Source organism: Strongylocentrotus purpuratus, unplaced genomic scaffold (genome assembly GCF_000002235.5).
Source record: "Strongylocentrotus purpuratus isolate Spur 01 unplaced genomic scaffold, Spur_5.0 spur5_scaffold_11, whole genome shotgun sequence".
Lineage (NCBI taxonomy): Eukaryota > Metazoa > Echinodermata > Echinoidea > Camarodonta > Strongylocentrotidae > Strongylocentrotus > Strongylocentrotus purpuratus.
The window spans coordinates 25,466,780-25,487,963 of record NW_022145596.1 but is presented as its reverse complement, the minus strand read 5'-3'; positions in this window follow the sequence as shown (position 1 = coordinate 25,487,963).

Genomic DNA, 21,184 nt, shown 5'->3' with positions numbered 1-21,184 from the left:
CCCCACACGAAAACATTGCACCTTGGGATGTTTGATTCGATGTCGAGTGCATCATATTAAAAAGTTTTTCCTCATAGAAAATAGAAACCTGAAAATGGAAGCCAATGACATTCCACTCCTGACACCATTTGGTGCAAACACGAAACTACTCTGCCATGAGTTTCTGCACCCTAGATGTTGGTTCAAGAAAATTGATGGCATGTTGTGCCTCTCAAGTGAAGACTCAAGAGTTAAGCTTCCTTTTAGTATCGGCAGATTGTGTGATCCCTTTCTATTCTTTCTCCTTCTGTGCTCCGGGTTCCATTTCCCCTTCTCTCTGCCTCCCTCTCCTCTGTAATCTCTGTAATACACAATAAGTTCTTCAACAATCCATGTATTTGTCTTACTTTTCGTTTTCAAGAGCAACTACATCCCCAAATGACAAAAACAAGAAGGTGAAGAGCTAGATCAAGCGAGCGAGAGAGAGAATGAGAGAGAGAGAGAGAGAGAGAGAGAGAAAGAGAGGAAGAGGAGAGAGAGAGAGAGAGAAATAAGAAAGAGAGGGGCAATTTTTATTGGAGCTCCTCATTCATGCGATTTGTTCAATGGATTTCATGTTAATTTCGGTCATGAGAGTTGAATTGGGTTCTAATAAGAAATGGTCAAGTGTGAGGGCATACATGTCATAGGAGGGAATGGAGGTGTGAGGGGCTTCGCTACATATATAAAATGCAAGGGAACAAGGCAATAAAATGAGAGAAAGAGAGAGAGAGAGAGAGAGAGGGGGGGGGGGGGGGGGGTAACAATCATTATGATGATAGACACGAAAAAACACATATCTGATCAATCAGAAAAGATCAAGTCTCTACAAAATAAGGTGGACGCTGCTTAACAATATTCTCGAAGGAATTATATCCGAATCTTTGGAGTCCCCGACACAAAAGATGAAAACACTGAGCAAATCGTCATCGAAATTTCACAAAAACAACTACAGGTGTAAACCTGATCCTCCAAGGTATCGACCGCTTTCATCGAACTGGTGCATTTCCTATTCTGATAGAGGATAAACCATCTCGACATACGACCTCGCTGACTTCGTTACCGGAATCATCTTCTACTTCAGAGCCGACATCATACGCTCAAGTGGCTTCCGAAGCCTCTGCGAGTAAAGATCAGAGGCCTCGGTATCGGCCAATCATCGTAAAACTGTCAACATATCACAAACGCAAAGACATCATGCTTCATAAAAGGAAACTGAAAAACACCGGGAAATCGATCACAGAGGACCTTAATACTGCAACAAACTATATATAATCCTGAAGACAACAAGGAAATCGAAAATGTTGCGTCAGTATGGTCGCTAGGTGAGAGAATATTTGCTGCCATCTAACCAAGTTCCGGAAAATCAATCAAGAAACTCATTTTGTATATCGAAGAAGCTGAAAATTGCGAAGTAACTGAATGACATTCTATACATTCTAGAGAGGAAACCAACAAGTAATTTGGTGGGCGGTATCTGAATTTCTAATAAGTTCATTTCTGCCCTTTCATGACACCTCAATCAGGCAAAATGAGCCAGAAATAACAAAGTTATGTTTATTTAAAATACTGCTTGCATTTTCATAATAATTGTATGAAAAGAATTCAGCTATGCATGAAATCTTTTTAGGGGGCAAATTGGAAATTTATTATCAATATAAAGAAAACAATTAGTAGAAACTGAGGCAATGACGTCACAGACTCATGAGTGAGTTTCCAATCTGTCTTGTGATTTTAAAGTTTTTCATGTCATTAAAAATGCATAACTTTCTTTTTAGTAATCCAATTTTGCTCAAACTTTTTTTGATTGGTTTGTCTGATTTTTCTGCTTCTATTGAAAGCAAGTTATTTTTGGAGTGGACTTGCCTTTTAATGAGCGATGTTAATTATAATATTATCAAATATCCAATTGATAGTGATACTCGTAAACACTCACGAATCAATGATACATTTCGAACGTGTCAAATCAATATATCTAAGTAATGTATCCGAGTAATGCTTGAGTGCTCCTCATTGGTTGATCACATGTTAAAAATAAGAAAAAATAAGCTCATTCGGTGTGTTACACAATGGTTTGAGTAACCATTCTTTAAGCTACCTAATCCGGAAAGCTCATGCCAATACTGAGTCGTTCGTTTATAACGTAATCCTTAGGAAATTCCCTTAAGTAGATTTGAAAAATTGAAAGCTGATCTTGGATCACAGAACTGGGTCGAAGTTGAAGAAATTAATGATCTTGACAGAGCTTTAGTCAAATAAAAAGAACTCTTTCTGGGCACACTAGATAAATACATGCCATTGAAGGCAACAAGGGTTCGCAACAAGCATTCCCCTTTTATATTAACCGGTTTTGTGCCGAATAATAGTTTGATTGTAATGTTACCATGTTCTACATTATGCATTTTATCGATTGTCAATGTGTTATTGTAAATTTTCGCCATTGGGCTTTGCCGCAATGAAAGTATTTTAATAAACCATTTGAAATGAAATGAAATGAAAGATCATGAAAGATCGTGATAAAATGGACAGCAAAACGAAGAAAAAAAACCGTCAGATTTATTGGACACAATATTGACAATTGAGAAATAAAGTGACATTTGAAATAAAACGAGTAAAAAAGGAATATTTCAATGAAAAACTAGGTTGCTGTCAAAATAAAGAACAAAGTCTTGGAAAATATAAAAAAACACTATTAGCGAATACGAAATCAATTGTCCTTTTCGTCATAACTTATGCATCATGAAATATTGTTTCTTTCCAAATGCAAATGCACTTAATTTTTAGTGAAGTAACAGTATTTCAATCCTACAGCTCACATGTGTTAATTTCTATCACTATTTTGCCTACACAACATAAATTGTCATATTTTTATCTTAAAATACTCTTTGGGTCTTTCCATAATTGTTTTACAACTAAAAAACCTTTTCTGCCTGTTTGCCCTTTGACCTTATATGAACATAATGATGATAAATATACAAGTCAACAGACCTGCTTTCAATATCACAACCCTTACATAAATCCTGCATTAAAAAAAAAAAAAAAAAAAAAAAAATCGTACTGCACTAATACTCTTATACTGACTGTTTTATGTAGGGAGCATGAACACACATACTAATCTAAACGAGCTACACGACTCCCTAATGTCATATTATTCATTTTCATTTGGAACCCGAACTGATACCCAAACGTAAATGCCCATACGCCTGTTCGTTATTCATTGATAGTCATAATCTTTGCTTTCACGCAGACTTATACACTTTCACCTATACACCTGATTCATAAGGCACCACAAATGTCACTTAAATCTCATAATGAATAAAGCCAGTAGGCTAAAAAAAATAGATTACAGCTTTAACTTCAAAATAACATGCTTATTTTTGTTAGACTTATATCTTTGGGCTTGTATCGAATTTAGACAAGAATCAATGGATCCCCAGGTAACAGAAACATTTCCAAAATAGGAAAATTTAGCAGCAAGCCTTGACGGCGCCCCCAAGCGGCCAAACAAATTTCTAGCTTCTAATCAAAACACATATATCAAATAAACCTTAACTAAATCTAATTTATCAATCAGTAATCCTTCCTCATTTTGACAACGCAGATACTATATAGCAATCCTCTCCAAAGTTTTATCTGGACCAACTTCAACAACTGCACAACTGGGCGGAAAGGATAATTTTTAAGATAAATCTAGGTAGTCATGCTTCAAAATGCCAAAATAATGATCTTTTGAAATTAAAAAGCCCCCAAACCCCTCATAAGAAACACATATATTAAATGTTTTATAAGATTTCCCATAATTTAACTCCGATTATATGCAGACAAAATTTCTCTTACATAAAACAAACAAACAATTACGCCCTAAGAAATGTTGACAACTTAGTATTGCCAAAACCCAACACTAATTATTGTAAACGGACTATCTTTTATCGTAGATCTAAAATGTATAATGACTTACCAATTAATTTACGAAGACCAAACACACCTTTTTTTTTAAATGGCAAAGATTTTGATATAATGTGTTGGTGTAAACCGGAATGTTTGAGAGGGTGGGGGGGGGGGGGGGTGGGTAAAGTCATGATAGTCGCTGAGTGGATAAAATATATAGGGATGGTTAACACATTGAAACGCTGTTTTCCTCAATTAGCATTAAAATCATTATACTATGCAATAATATAGCCAAGCGCTGAGTGGATAAAATATATAGGGATGGTTAACAAATTGAAACGCTGTTTTCCTCAATTAGCATTAAAATCATTATACTATGCAATAATATAGCCAAGCCTAATATATATGGTATATTACCGTGAGGATTATTCAAGCAAGGCTCTAATATAGACAGTATACTATTGCTTCAGAAGAAAGCCGTGCGAATAATTTGCAACACTGACTATCTTGTGCGTACTGACTATCTCTTTTTCACTTATAATGTTTTGAAGAACAATGAAATACATGTATATTCTTTACAATTAGACGTTTTCATGTTTCTAATGAATAATCAAGTATAACGTATTTTTAACTCAGTGTTTGCTAGGAACCAACACTTTTACAAATACCCAACACGGCGAAGTAGCTCATTTCATTTATCGAGGACTTTTATAGGACCGAAACTTAGAATTCCCTCACCCCCCCAACAAACTCAACTGAAATGTATTTATTCCTTTAATCACAAACTAAAGAGAAAACTTACTGTAAACCACATATGTGACGTTATCTCAGCCTATTTATCGTGTAAACCTCAGCTTGGCCTGTAATACGCATATGCTCGTTCCCTCTTTTTGAAAGCACCCCCTATCTGAGGACTGCCAACATTTCCGAACCCCCCTTTCGCGGGCTTTTCCTGCCTTGGAGTCCCCCCTAAATCAGGAAAAATGCTCAATATACCCCCAAAAATTCGGAATAACTTCTCAGGAGTCCAAAGAGATGAGAGAAAAAAAGGAAAAACAACCCTTTTTTAAAGAAATCTCCGGGTGATAAGTCAAATACACCCCTTTTTTTAACAATTCTCGGGCCGGACTTTGTCGCACGAAAAGTACCCCTTTACCGGACATTTTGGCAACACGCATGCGGTCATTCCGACCCCTGAGTGGGGGGGGGGGGGGGGCCGGGGTAATTCTTTTATTTTTCGAAAACGACTACTTTGTTTCTTTTTTTTTCTTCTCCATATTACGTCGTCTATTCCCATGTGTGTGGATCGACCGGGATGAGCAGAACATGCCAGCACACCCCCGCCCCTCCCCGCCCTCTACCCTTCCCCGTCTCCCTATCTTCCTACTGTGCTCTTGCATTATGTATTCTTTTTATATTTATTATGTTAGTTCGTGTGGGCGTGTGTGGATGCACGTACTAGGGCGTGAGTATACGTGTGTGTATTCGCGTGTGCTTGCGTACGAGCGAGTTTGTTCTTATCCCCAGGGGCCTTTAATTTACAAGCCTTTGGCTTCCTCGTCGTCCTCTGCATTTACGAACACCACTTCTTGTTTACTTGTCTTGTTTTGTTCAGGTGTTCCTTAAAGGGAACCAAAACCTTCATACTAAGTTACTTTTATTGTTTTTCCTTCTTTCTTGTGATTGAGATAATCTACTCCCCTGAAAGCAAGGATGATATTCTACTTCACATGTTATGAAGTCGGAACAAGAACACAAATAAATACGAAGAAAACGAAAGAATTGTGAAATTTGATGTGCAAAAGGCATGGAGAGTTGTCAACAGATGATGTCATCAAATTAAATATCGCCCTATAGTGACTAGTCATTTATAAAAGCTCTAACTTCCTTATTCCTTGCCCGATTTTGTTCAAATTTTCACTGATTTTATTCAAATATCTTAAACTTTACAATAAAAGTAACTTAGTATGAAGGTTTTGGTTCCCTTTAATAGACAAAAGAAAAAACGAATAAGGCAATTTCTTGTGCATTATGGACAATTTAAGTATTAATTTTTTTTCTTTATGAAGAATTTAAATGTTATATCCATTCATTTTTAATTTTTGAGCCCCCTTTTAAACAAAATAGAGAAAGATTCGATTTTATATGTGAAGGCAAGCTATTCTAAGTTGTGAACACTCGGAAATTCCCCTCCATATGCAAACAGTGAACAAGTACTCTAAGATGACAAAATGTTGTATGGTTTTCAAGAGCCTGTATCATAAATATTAAAGCAGATTTTATTTGCCGCCTGACCAATCTGCATTAGAGTTCCCAATAGACATAGAGTTTCTTTAACAAATTTCTGAGAATTTTCATGAAAAGAAAGTTGCCTCAAGCCGACAGCAAACGAGAATCCTGACAAGCAAACATAGATATAAAAACTGCAAAGGCAAATGTTGAATGAAGCCAGTAAAACAAGGAAGGCAGATAGAAAGCGGTCCTAAGAGATACCGACTGGTAATCCGCCCTGGAGAGGGTCTTTTTTAAATCTCGGCTGATAGAGGGGAAATTGAAATGATGGATGGACGTCAAATATTACTCTCGTACCTCGTTTGCTCTCAGGTCTCTGATTAAGCGGGTGGCGACATTGAAGGACCCTTCACATAAAAAGGAAAAACCATTTAAAGCCTGGTTCAGATATGCAGCGATAAACCGCGGCAGTTTTTTTTTTATAGTAAAGATGACGTATTTAAAAGCGAACACGCTTAGGACCTTTGTCTTTGTTATTTTGTGGGTGTTTTGTGTGTATTTTTCCAGCAGTTTTCCTCGTCACATCTGAACTGTCAGTCCCCATGGTGTTCTTGAACGAATCAAAGAGTTAAAGTCAACACCTCAAGTGGACTAGACGAACTTCCAGTTAGGATGCTCCATGATGATGCAGCTCTCATTACCCGGAACACATCAATTTTGTCTGGATTCTTCTTAGTCACTTATTGAAAGGGAGTGTTTCTGCTATCTTCAAGGCAGGATCAAAGAAAGATCGATCAAATTAAAGGCTGAAATAAACAAGCATATGCTGCAGGGTGTTTGAACACATTTTTGCTGAGTGATAGTTCCAAACACCTTGCCTCCAACAACATATTGATTGACAATAGACAAGGTTCCCACCAAAAATTATCATGTGGAACACAGCTGATCGAAACAGTAACAGCTGTGCCTGTAACATCAATCGTAAAAACTTAACAGATGTTCTCCTGCTAACTTTTAGCAAAGCCTTTGATTGTGTAAATCATAAGAGCTCCTATATAAACTGGACTACTACGGCATACGAGGACTCATATTGTGGTGGATAAATGGGGTTCCTTACAGGAGGAACTCAAGTTGTTTCAGTGAAAGGATGGAAATCAACATCTGCAGAAGTTTTGCCGGTATCCCACAGGGCTCAGTTCTTGGACATGTTCTCTTCCTAATTTACATTAATGACATTGGAGTTAGAATGAATTTCACCTTCAGTCTCTTAGTCGATCACTGTGTCCCTTATTGCTGCATAAAATCAAAGGAAGACCACCTCACTCTTCTTAAAGGGCAGAGTCATGAAACATGAAGTTTAATGTCTAGAAGTGTTCCCATCCTACCATTACACTCAAACCACTGTTAGATAAATAAATTATCAAGAATCACGAAAGCCAGAACAAATACGGCTTAACACGGACAAACTAAGATGTATAACCGTTATGTAGAGCAAGTCCGCATTTAAGGCAGCGAAGACGCTAGGCATTATTAAAAAAACTCTTGGAACTTTCTACCGACAAGAAAAGGAGACAGTATACAACCAGCTTGTTATACCACAACTGGAATATGATTATTGTGTGTTTGGAGTTCATGGACTGATAGATAAGTGCAGATGCTGGAAAATATCCAGCATCATTAATATCCAACGTAGGGAGGCTAGTGTCAGCAGCATACCAACCATCTTAGTCTGGAACATCTTACAGCAGAGACAACTTCTCAGCAAAGCCAGAATTATGCACAAGATCCATCATGAGAAAGTTAAAGGCGATGTAGCATGGTAAATACTGGTTAACGCCATCTCCGATCCTCTTTGGAAGACTGCACGTAAACGAAAAGACTTGATTACTGTCAGCGCACTAGCATTCGCGAAACAGACCGAAGTTCTACTCACGCTTCGGCTTCGTGTAAGTCGCACGCACGTGAATTCTGCGGTCGCGTCGTCCGTAGTCTGGCCCGGAGTCAGGCCACGGGAAAGACACATAGTCTCGTAATGCTACACCCCCTTTAACATCAGTTAACATCACTCAGCAAATCCTTCCTGTTACATCCTGTCTCCAGCTTCCCACACATCAACTCTCATACCACAAGCCTATGCGACGTGTTGACTGCTTCTTGTATAGCTTTTACCCAAGATCCATCCGTCTTTGGAACATGCTTCCACCAGCCACATTCACAATAAGCAATGCCCCGAGTTTCAGGGATGCGGCCAAGTCCACATCATTAAACGGTGTCGGCTACATCTGCACAGCAGCACTAAGCAATTTTAAATAAAATCACTGTCACAAACCTATATTGGCATTGCACTGCATGGCCAGGACAGGACCAGAATGAGCTTTTAGGAAGATAACCTCATCAGGTATCAAGCATAGCATCAACTGTCCATGTTCCACGTTTGAATGAGGTCAAGGAGGGGTCTTGTGACAACATTATACACGACGCAGAAATGTACTTTTAACGAAATTTTGAGATTGGTCAAGCAAATTAATAAAGCTGGAGTCATCCGTAACGATAGAAGTGCTTCCTTAAACAACCCTAAGCTCTATAAAATTGTCCTTAGTAGAGAATGCGTGCGTGTGTAAGAGAGCGAGAGATTTAATTTTAAACGAAATAAACCAATAAAGGCAAGAGCAAATTTCAAGTCATAATTAAGAGTTCCTATCACTCGCGACGGTTATCTTGAAGGTATTGAGTTGCTACTTGAGGACATAATGTGTGCTCCCCCTGGACCCCTGACTTGGGGCCCAAAGGCAGGGCCTTATCCGTAAAGATAGAAATGGATACCAAGACAACCCTTTATTCCATAATTGATGAAACTATTGAGATTCCGTGGGCTCCTCCTCCTGGACCTCTGGCAGGGACATCATCCCTGGAACTCACCAGGGGCCAAAAGATGGCCCCTAGACCCCATCCATAAAGATGTAAGTGGTTCCCAAGTTTCCTTAGTAGAGAGTGTATTGTTATCTTGAAGGTCTTGAACTGCTAATACTCGAGAGCATCCGAGGGCTCCGTCTCCTGGACCCACACAAGAAAGGTTTGCGGTCACGCACACGTTTGCCTCGCCCTTTTTAGGGAAAACCTGTATTTGCCCTCCACACGTATCTACGCCACTAGTCAAGAGACTAGACCTGAATATATATATATATTGCTGTTTCTTTACATAAAGTCAAACTGGGGCTTCATCATCCTTTTCAGTCCATATTTGCTTGAGCTGAGGAATAGAATGTAGAGAACATTACATCACGGTTACAACATACATCAAGAGCATGAAAGTATCAAAAAATACTCGGTAACATCGTTGAAGGTTGATGAAAAAACTGTGTCATTTTTGTATGAAATTTTACTTTTTATATTCCTTCTGCAGTACTTACCCTCTAACAGGCAAAATATCCTGAGAAAGTTCGCAAACCTCAAAGATATTAATGGCTTTCTTTGAAGGCGTCACTGTGCAACACCCTCTAACAGTGATTATCAATAAATTCTCCCAAACATTTCTGAATTTTCCCAACCGTTTCTCCATGAAACTAAGACATAAAACACGTTTTTCTGAAAAAAATCTTTCAACAATTAAATGTCTGAAATGGTGTATAGGGCCAATTCATTACTTTATGACGATTTACATTCACCTAAAATGTAATTAAATTGTAATAATATAGTTGGGAGAATTAACGAAGCGATCGGATCAGTTTTTCCCGATGTTTATCACTAATTATGGTCCGTATTACTCAAACTTTCAGATTATATTTATTTGTAAATCTAGCATTGAAGTCACTATCTTAGCACCATTTGAAATCATCTGAACAATGTAGTCCCTGTACGTGTATATAGCAAAACACAGCCAAGCCCTTCAGCGCTAGCCTAGAAATTGGAGTTGTTTTAGGCTGGGTTTGAGGTATAATGAAGAGAGACAGTGTAAGCAAAATGTCGCTCATGAAAAAGGATGGATTAGCAGAGCGACAGAAAAAAAATGGTAGTAAAATCGTCTGAAGATAGAAGAATCAAATGAGAATTTGCTGATTTACTAATCAGAGTGATGCGATATATTCTACGGAATCGATCACGTTGAACCTATTCGTATTGTTAAGGACAGATTGAGAAAATGTGAGGAGAAGTGCCGTCAACCGAATTAATAGTGAGTTTGGAAGATCAGAAAGCAAGAATACTGTAGTTTAAGCTTCAGATGCCATCCGGATTGTCTTCATGTCGAAATGGCGAACGCTTAGACAACAAATATTCAAGGCTGATTAAAATTAGGAAATAAGTCGGGACCAAGGCATCATAATCAGGAGGGGAGGGGAGGGGCGGGATTGCGGCGGGTAGCTTGGGGATTTAGGTGCCACATTGACTTTTAAATGGCAACCTTCGTACAGCCGTCACCTCATAAACGAATACGGGCACCCAGTTAGTCTTTGCAGTTTGTTTATTGGTTAAGTTGTTTTGGTTTCGCTGTTGTTTGTTTATTTGTTTGCTTATAGTTTTATAGGCCGATGTTGTCAATTTAATGGTATATGCTTTCGCTCCTTGGCTGGGTCATATTCTAGTTGTTATTAATATTTTACCTTTAGGTGCGAGCGCGTGCTCAACCCACGAACTCACCATTCCTCACGATTTCACCTATTCCCGAAAACAAAAATTGTGCGTAATTCTGAGCGGTCACGTACGTCGCTAGAGACTTACGAATAGAGAATAGTCCAGTCAGTAAAAAACCCTTTAGAAAATCCGGTACCTGGATATCGGGGTTGGTTTGACATTCACGTATGTCATTACACCTTAAAGGTACTATAAACCATTTGCAGGCTAAACAAATGAAAAGGTTAAATTCTATCGGCATTTGAAAGATAGTACTAATTTAGAATTTACTTCTAAACGAAAGGGTTTGACAATTTCTTTTTGTGGGAAAATATCGACCTCTAGTTGTGGAATCGACTTTAAGGAATACAACCCTTTTAGAAAATAGTCTGATTTTCAGACCCTTTTACCAAATGGTGTACGTTTTGTGCTGTGCAAAGATGCAATCACTTTAATTTTTGGCAATTACAAGAAGTGGGTTATTGATGTAGACAAATGCTCATTTACCCTTTACAGCTCTTTTTATGTATGTGATTACCAAAGTTGGCTGCAAATGGGACATAGTACCTTTAAGGGGCTCACGTTTTGCGGCTAGTCACGTGACTGTTACCCGACAGGTATGGTACTGTTCAGTCCTTAGAGACGAGTCATTCATTATAACCTCAAGAGCCCTAAGCTATGATGGCAGAATTCTTTGAAAAGTTAACCAATACCGCTAAGTGACTTTATAACATCTTTGAACATATTGTGCGGCGCAATCTAAAGTAAACAAAAGTGTTACGAGCTAAACATTTGAGTAGTGGCACACATTTAAGGTGTTGCAGGTAGCTGGGAAAATGATTGCTTACAAGTCGGATGTGGTCTTGTTTTAGTAATGGTGAAGTTGTATTTGGTCACAGGCGCCATGATGGTTAAGGTTTTACTTAGTGATGGTACAAAATCCACCAGGATAACTGTTTTTACTACACACCTACAGAGGGCGCTGCACAAGTAGCAACCACTTACAATAGCATAGTTCAAGTTTTACCAAACTGAAGGTGAAAAGGCACTGTGTAAATCAGGGGCTTTGCATAACTTGTTACCCATTTATGCAGATACCCATTACCTCACTCCCTTTTTAAAATACAAATATTGTAGGGGTGTGAACACATTTAAAACGAATCTAACAGAGATTGGATAATTCCCCAAAAGAACCCCGGAAACTATACTCATTATTATGTAACTTTAATTGTACCTTGAACTACCATCATGTGTTTGATGCACGTACTTTGGCCGAATTACTTGTTGAAATAGTATACGGTTCGCAATCTAGGTATAATATCAAAAGAGAAGGCGGGCATTGATTGGGTGTAGTACGTGCTTTCGACACCTTGGTCTGGAAGGGTGGTCTCGGTTACTGGCAACACGGTACCGCGCTGGTCTCTAAGGCAATTTCTGCGTCTTGTCAATCATAGACGTGGCGATGGTGCCGTTAATGATAATGACAATGTGATCTGATCTTCAATGGGGAAGGGTGTAGCTTCAATACCGTAGCAAACGTGGAACAAATCAAAAAAATGTCTGCCCCTGCATCATAGACACATTACCGTTCAACCAATTTGAGGTCCATACTTATAGCGACTACAATTTCCAAGAGTTCACAACTTTCTCATGTTTTCTTTTGATTTCATTGAAACATTCGCCCATATGCTTCTCTGGTATAAATTGCTTTCTTGTAGAGTAATATGCTAATCAAGTTTGAATTTCCCTTTAATTTGCCCAAACAACACACTATCCCTTTTGAAAAAGTTAATATATTCCAGCTGCAGCGCGGGCTTTTCAGGGAAACGACACCGAGCCCTTCACATACATTATACGCCTTGGATCATCAGATCATTCATGTTCGTGTGTCACCCCGAACCTCAAGGAGGCGTCCATCTCATTCAGTACTGAAATCGAAGCAGAGGTATACTCGCAGGGAAGTGTTTGGGCTGGCTCAAGGGCACATTGAGACATGGTCGGGGACATGATGTGTTTAAAGCCCACGTCCAATGTTGGGGAGCCCCTAAAGCCTAAAATCAAGCTGTCCCCGTCTATTCTCATACTTTAGGCTCGTCACTGCTTGTTGTGAGGTGTTTGTCTTGCTCAAGTTAGGGCAAATTGAGACATGATGTGTTTGAAGCCTATGTCCTATGTCGGGAAGCTTCTAAAGGCTAAAATTAAGTTGTCTGATTTCTCAAATTTTAGGCTGGCAGGAGAATGTTTTGCATTACTAAAGGGCACATTGGGACACAGCAGGGTTTAAAAATTAAGTCCATCGGTGGTGTGCCCCTTAAATTATTTGACTGACTAAGAGCCTGATCCTCAATTCACAGCTGCAGAGCCAAGAATTAAATATCAAAACTGAGTCAATGTCAACTAAAAACAAATGCCCTTCACTTTGTAACGTCTGGGATAGCAATTTATGTTAACGTATTAAAGGGATAGTTGACTTCTGTTGCGGAGGGCGCTACACAAAATAATTTTTGTTGTGAGATAATGAAAAACTGAGTGTCAAATTTGAGAGAACATACAATTTAAATGAAAAAAAATCATCTTTATTTGATCAAAATCGGTTCGGAGACAGCTGAAATATCCATATATATAATGATTTCTATTATTTGTGTACCACCACAAATATGAGATAATTTGAAAAAGCCGTTGAAAAAAACGAAATAGGGCCTTTTACGTCGTATTTCATCCAATGCCGATGTTGGCTTTTTTTGTTGTTGGCATATTCGTGTTGGTTATCTTACGCGCAACCAGCCGGCCCGTGTATTGTTATTTTTAATTTAATAATTAATTAACGGTCACCATACTTTTTTGAAAGTGGAACTGAATTGGTATTATCATATTGGCTTAATTTCACATATTTTGGGGTCTAAAATTACCTTCATAGCAATTTTAGGTTCTAAAAGCGCACTTAAAATGTCATAGATAAGAATAAGAGCAATAACCATGCACTTTGAAGGCATTTGCGGTCTGAAACAGAACTCAACTATCCCTTTAACGTATAATGCATCTTTCTAAAAATTGATAAAAACTGAGGTAAAATACAGGAAAGAAAAAACTGTTATTTGATTTGATTTTGATTTCATTTCTGCATTTTTTCCATATAAAATATAACTGAATATTAAATAAAGAACATATAAATGTAAGGTATAATACAACATAAATAAACAATAATTTCTACATGTCAAAATTGTTTTTTTTACATAATATATGTACATATAATAACGAAACTTAATATTTCCATAACATATAATCATAAATTTAAAGTATTAACCGAACTATTCTGTTGGAAAAGTGCAGAAGACCGCAATCATAAGCAAAGCTTGACAAGGATGGCGGCCTCAAAAAAACAAAAACAAAAAAAATCTTAAGGTACACCTTAAATTAAAAAGTGTTTAAACGATCTTTGTGTATGAGTTGGTGAGGGTGTTGTGCAAATGTATATATATATATATATTATATATATATATATATATTTTATGTGTGTGTGTGCGTGTGTGTGTGTGTGGGCATGTGCACGCGAGCGTGCGTGTTTGTATGTGTTTGTAACGAATAGTGGAAGTGCACGTAGCTCTGTGTAGTATAGAGGAGTGGAAACAAATATAGTCTTTACAATAAAGGAAAATAAGAGTACGAAATAGAAAACAAAATTTGCAAAACTGAGTTGCAATGTGACCAAAATTTGACAATTGCCTACTGCATGTTGAAATCAGCTAAGTATATACTTCGATATAAGAGTTTTTGAGAGAGATGCTTTAAAAGAATAGAGAGATGAACAATGCCTTATTGAATTTGGTAAGGAGTTCCAAACATCTGGTCCATGATGTCTTACTGATTTTTGTGCTAAAAGTATTTTAGGATTTTCTAAGTGATAATTTGTTGAACAACGGGTGGGGTATGTGTGAATGTTTGAGTTTAAACTGTAAATATTGTGAAATAGGGATGGTAGTTGATTATGAGAATATTTATACATTAAAATGCATGTCTGAAAAATGTGGATATCTTGTATTTTTAATGTTTTTAAACGCTGAAATAAAGGTTCCGTGTGTGATTAATAGATTAATAGTGATGATAATAGCCTGGGTTTAATACATCGACCAGCTCTCTAAGCGCTTACCAGATACATTAATGCCCGGGCATCCGATTCAGATTGTTGGTATACATGTATGTAATAATACCAATGTACAAGCGCTGCATTATCATATCCCCCTTTACCACAATGTTTGAAAACCAGAAGGCGAATGTCTCTCTAACTAGGACACGAAGCTTAATGTCACCAAGTAGGGGTGATAACTATTATTTTTGTCTGAGGCTAGAGAGCTTCATCAAATTTGAGCTCAAGAACCCTTTCAATCTCTGCCCTGGGAAGATTCCTAATCAACTATCATTCTCCTCAAGCATGGTTGGGACGTCCCTTAACTCTTATCTCCCATTAAACGAACTGCTTTATTGAAGAAAAAACACGCTTTAGGTGATATCATCTTAAAATCAGCTTAGTGTATGAGAAGAAGAAGAAGAAGAAGAAGAAGAAGAAGAAAAAGAGGAAGATGACGACGAAAAAGACGACGGAGAAGAAGAAGAAGAAGAAGAAGAAGAAGGAGTGAAAAAGAAGAAGAAGAAGAAGAAGAAGAAGAAGAAGAAGAAGAAGAAGAAGAAGAAAAAGAAGAAGAACGACAAAAAGATGGGATCCAGATCCATTGTCAATGATAAAGATTTAGCTATATGATTATCCCGTACAGACAATGAAACCTGACCTCATTCTCAATGAACATAACCAAATATATGTATATTAAATCTATTACGATCGCAAAGACTTTCCTGCAATAAATTCATGAGCAATGTCCAAAAGATATCATGTTTGAGTTACTTAAAGGTACTATGTCCCATTTGCAGGCCAACAAAATGAAAAGGTTAAATTCCAACGGCATTTGAAAGATATTACTAATTTAAAACTTCCCTAAAAAAGGTGGGACTCGAAAATGTCTTCAAGTGGGAAAATAACGACTATTAGTTGTCAAATCGACTTAGGAGCTATAGAGCCAATAAGTAATAGTCTTGATTTTTAGACCATTGTACCGAATGGTCATACGTTTTATGCTGCGCAAAGATTCAATCAGTTAAATTTTGGCTATCACAAGAAGTGGGTTATTGATGTAGAAAAAAGCTCATGTACCCTTTACAGCTCATTCTATATATCTTATTACCAAAGAAAAAAAAGCCAGTCAGTCACTTTATAGTGTCTGACAGTGAAGTCTAGCAAGTAAACGGGTTTCCTTGCATAATTTGAATATTAGGACACTGCTAACGCTTAAATTTCACAGATAGGACATACATGACATATTCATAATTCCTGCAAAGTTCTACAGAATTTGAGGTTGGCTGCAAAAGGGACATAGTACCTTTGATAGGTCGTTTTTATGTTCGTATATTTCAAAAGATGAAGCCACAGAGTCATTGAAATAGCCCTCGGGTTGATTTTCTAAATGTATTTGAGATCATTGTATATGTATGGGGCGGCATTAACGCGAAAAATAGACATCCCCTGCTAAAAAGAAATACTAATACATACTCTCTAACATACTGTTAATTAATTTTCAAGTAGCAAATTATTATTATATCAGGATGTGGACTTCAAGCGTTTTTATCTATTAAACTCTCTGAAAAGTTTGCATATTAAAACTAGTTCTGCCGATCGAATAAAAAACAGATTGTATTGATGACGCCGAACGCGAATGGGTTGTTGGATGTAATTTGTTGCAATCACCATTCGTTATAGTGAGCTAGGCTTGACATCTTATTTTCTGCCCTAGTGACAATTCCACTACGATGTCAACACGCCCTGCCGAAATCATGTTTACTTTTAATTTCCGTCCCCTTAGTAAAGAGCCGATATGAGAAATTTCATGTTTGAAGGAACCCAGAGAGAAAGGTTGTTACATCCAATGACCATTTTAAATGTCACGATGAAGAACACATTCAAGGGCGTCACTTGATTATTCTGACTATGGCAGGAGTTGGGCAGGGGGGGGGGGGTGGGGTTGAAGGACCTTAAGGAATGGAGATTGTGCACACAGTGTGTGCGGGCAAGCACTGAATCCAATGACCGGGGTAATAGTATATTTGTAAAGCGCTTAGAGACCTTTCTAATAAGTGCTATATAAAAATTAAATATTATTATTATTTTTATTATTGACTTGGGGGGGGGGGGGGCGTGTAGGACCAAATTGGCCGACAAGAATGTGCAAACTATTAGTTAGGGATAAAAGTCATCATACTCTTTGGATTTACCAACAGTCTATTGAAATGTCAAATTTGGAGGAAAAAAATGGGGGAAATAATGAGAGGGGGGGGGGTGAAACAATCACACCCTTGCCCCTTTTGGTTCAGGTATTAGGCGGTAAACCGCCGCCCAAAAAAAGCCGCCGCGGTTTTTTGTGGATGCTTTAAGTAAATCACAACTACTGGCACAAAAAGTGCTTGCACAAAAAGAATTTTCTGAGCTCTGTTATTTCAGATACAGAAAGGTGAAGCGCATTACACTTAAAATCATAATTTAAAAAAAAAAAACCGCCGCGGTTTTGCCGAGTCATATTTGAACGAGCCTTCAGCGATACTTAGTTTGAGACGCGCGCTCGGAAGAAGAAGAAAAAACCCAAAATACCCCCCCCCCCCGCTGTTCGAACCCGTTGTAATCCCTTTATCACTTGAATCGAGATGAGACAATTTGTAAAAAACATTTTCCACGTGAACAGCTACTTCTTCATGCGGTGTAAATGCTCGCATCTCGTCCCTAAAGCGAAATTCCTTGCAAGTAATGTGACATTAAACAAATCAAAAAGTTGCGGGCATAATTTTTGATAGGTAATGCCTGTTTTTTGTCAGTCGGTTTTAAATAAGATGTCTGCTGCCTATTATCATTAATATTCTAGTACACTGATATTTGTAGCCTGTGATGGTGTCCTCGTAAACACCTCCTAGTATCGAAGGCACGAAGCAATATACACATCCGTACTTACTATCAAGCAGTTTAAATGAATTTATCTTCCAATGGCCGACTCTCTTCTCAGTTTTACAGTATAACTTGTCCTTATTTAGTGGGTGTTCCCAAGACGAGCCTTTGCTTTTCAGGATTCGCCGCCTTCTGCTTTTTGAAGTTGTTTGTACTGTTCTCTTTCTTTATTGTTTACCATATTGTCAATGAGAAGGAAATAAATGTGACTCTCAATCTTTATCCATAACGTCAGTGGCCAGTGAGATGGATAAATTGTTACCCCTTTACAATTGTGCAACGCCATCGAATAGAGAGGAAAGCATAACAAAGAAGAGAAGAGAAACAAGGAGAGAGAGAGAGAGAGAGAGAGAGAGCACGAAAGAAAGTGACCGAGGGAAGATATGGGAATGTTAAAAAACAATTTAAAAGACGATACGACCCATACCAAACCCTCACCCTTATCGACGGCCTTGTTAATTTGCATGTGATATATCGAGTAAGATCTGTGACCAACCCCTATAAATTCAACTGTCCATTCAAAGTGTGAACCCGTCAACACCACTGCAGGTCCTCTTGTTGTCCCGCGTTAGCACTAGTTTGTCGGTCGCTGTGGGTGACAGAGTCTGCACTATGAGACTACACTGACGGCACACTGCACATGCTCTGTACTTTAGCTGCTTCGGACAGCAGCGAGAAACCGGCAGAACTAGGCTCTGGTCAAGGATTTAGGAATTGTGGTAAAGTGTCATATCAAAGTCTGTGCATACATAATACAATATTACTACATCGATTAGCTGTTTTATGTTATTGGTCATCGATCGGTGAAGACCTAAATTGATTAATGCACAATTAAAATATCTTATCAACATCATTTTGCTGGAAATCCACAATTCATAGATGTATGAATTATTAAAATCTATTACCTCAGGGCTGTGATGGGTTACTCTGTTTAATAATACCCTTGTAATTTAGATCAGGCAAACTTAATATCTCCTTTCGGTCTTTCATATTTCAATATACTTTGAGTTGAACAAGTTAATTCCCGGTGTCCAACAAAATGAAGCTGACCATGCTGACAGAAAGCCTTATAGTACTTTGCCTTTGCTTTTAATATAGGAACCGTGTGCGTAGACTTCAATGTCGTACATAATTGTTATATCTTAGTTATCAAATAAAACGGCAGAGGACAAGACATATGCGGAGTCTGTGATGTATATTTTTTTTCCAGGTTTCATTCAAATTCCCTTTTCGCGAAAATATTGAGGTCAGATCAATCATGACATTATTGACGTATTTCTCCAAGAATATTATTAATTTTGCCATGAAGAATTGAGCAGTGACCTTCTTTTCTTATTTTGGTGAGTTTGTTATCTTTGTTTTTCAATTCGTTGAACAAGTACCAGCTAAAAATATATAGATCGCAATTTCCAAAGGAGTGCAGAAAAATAGGTTATTTTGAACTTTTTCCCAACCTACACAATTATTACCTTGTGTGGGCCGTTTATGGTTCTGAGAGTAAGATGTTTTCTAATTCACCAAAAGTTGGAATTAAGTAAAAAAGAAACAAATCTAAACGTCGATGTTCAATGGAGAATGCAAGGCATATTAATTGGGGCCGAAACAGATTGCGGGAATTATCATAACCTTAATAGGCCTTAAGCTTTCACTTCATTTTCTGAAGGACCTAACGTGTTGCCGAAGGCCACATTCCATAACATGAGAGGATACTTGATTAGGTAATGTTTGATAAATTTCTGATTTTTGTCTGAAATGTTCATAAAATGACAAATTTACTTTTCTCAAGAATAAGAAAAAAAGAAGAAGAACAAGAATAGCAAAAAGTACAAGAACAAGAAGAAGAGGAATAAAAGGAAAAACAACAAAACAACAACAGCAATAGAATAAAAAGGAAGAAATAAAACGAATACAACAGCAGCAGCAACAACAACAAGAACAAACAGCAAAAAAGCATCGAACATTAATGATAATAAATGAAAAGTTGAGTTATGGTATAGGGGGCGCTACACAACATAATTTTTTGCGAGATAATTAACAATTCGAAAGAGCGTACAATTCAAATTAGACAAATTATCTTTGTTTGATCGAAATCGGTTCAGAGACGGCTAAAATATCCATAAATATAACCATTTCTAAAATTTGTGAGGCACCACAAATATTCGATAATGTTGAACCAGCCGTTGAAAAAAAATTAAGAGCCTTTTACGTTTTATTCCAGCCAATGCCAATGTTGGCTTTTTGTTGGCTTTTTCGTGTCGGTTATAATACGCACAACCAGCCAGCCAGTTTTATTTTGTTATTATCTATTGATTACATAATTAACGTACGTTACCGTATTTGTTTCTAAGTGGAGCTGAATTCGTATACTAGTAATCGGATTTATCATAAATTTCACGCATTTTGGGGTCTATACGTTCATAGCAATTTTAGGTCCTATAAGGTCATAAATAAGAATAACAGCAATAACCATGGACTATCAAGGCATTTGCGGTCTTAACAAGAACTCAACTGTCCCTTTTTGCTCTATAATGAAGTGACTGTGTTAACTTATTACGGGCGTTCCCAACTCAAGCTATGCTTTCCGGGTTTTCGCCTCCTTCCGTATCTGAATTATTTACTGTATACTCTATGTTGAAATAATTGTTACATATATCATTTATATATACATTGTGTTTCATATTGTACTGTTGAGAAGGAAATAAATGTTAATAAATACAAAATACAAATACACAGAAACATATATGGTACTTTAATAATGCCATGTTCTCTTTGAGCACAGTGCCTTTTTTCTAGCCTCAACGTGTCCATAACGAACAACATGGATGTATCAGTTGCCTTTTTTTGGGTAGAAATATGAAAGGTTAAACTAACTAAACAGGATAGACCATTCCTTTCTTCCAATCAATTTCTCATAAGATAGACAACTATTCCGCAGAACAATATCTCTCTTGTGTTTTCTTTTCAAACCAAGGCTAAAAAAAAAAATCAAATTTGAGTAAAATGATATCTGATGAAAAGCGCCTATGATAAAAGTGACAATATGAAAACCAAGAGAGCTTGATATTGGTCTGTTTTATATTATCTGCAGCTCAGCAAAATCAACGATTCCGCTTTATTCAACAGATAAAAAACAACGAGCAAAGCAACTACGCATTTCATAAAAGTGTTATTAACGCTAGGAATGCAAACACTTTCTACCAACCGTGAAAATGTAATATAAGCCTAAATATACCTGTTATTTATATTTCAACAAATGGGGGAAGCCTATCTTGGGGACAACCAATCTTTAGAATTTGATATAAAAATTAAATTGAATTGCACTATTTTACGTTATTGCAAATATGAGATGGACGACACTTTGGAATACATAGATACATTTCCCGCAAGGTGCATTAGTTT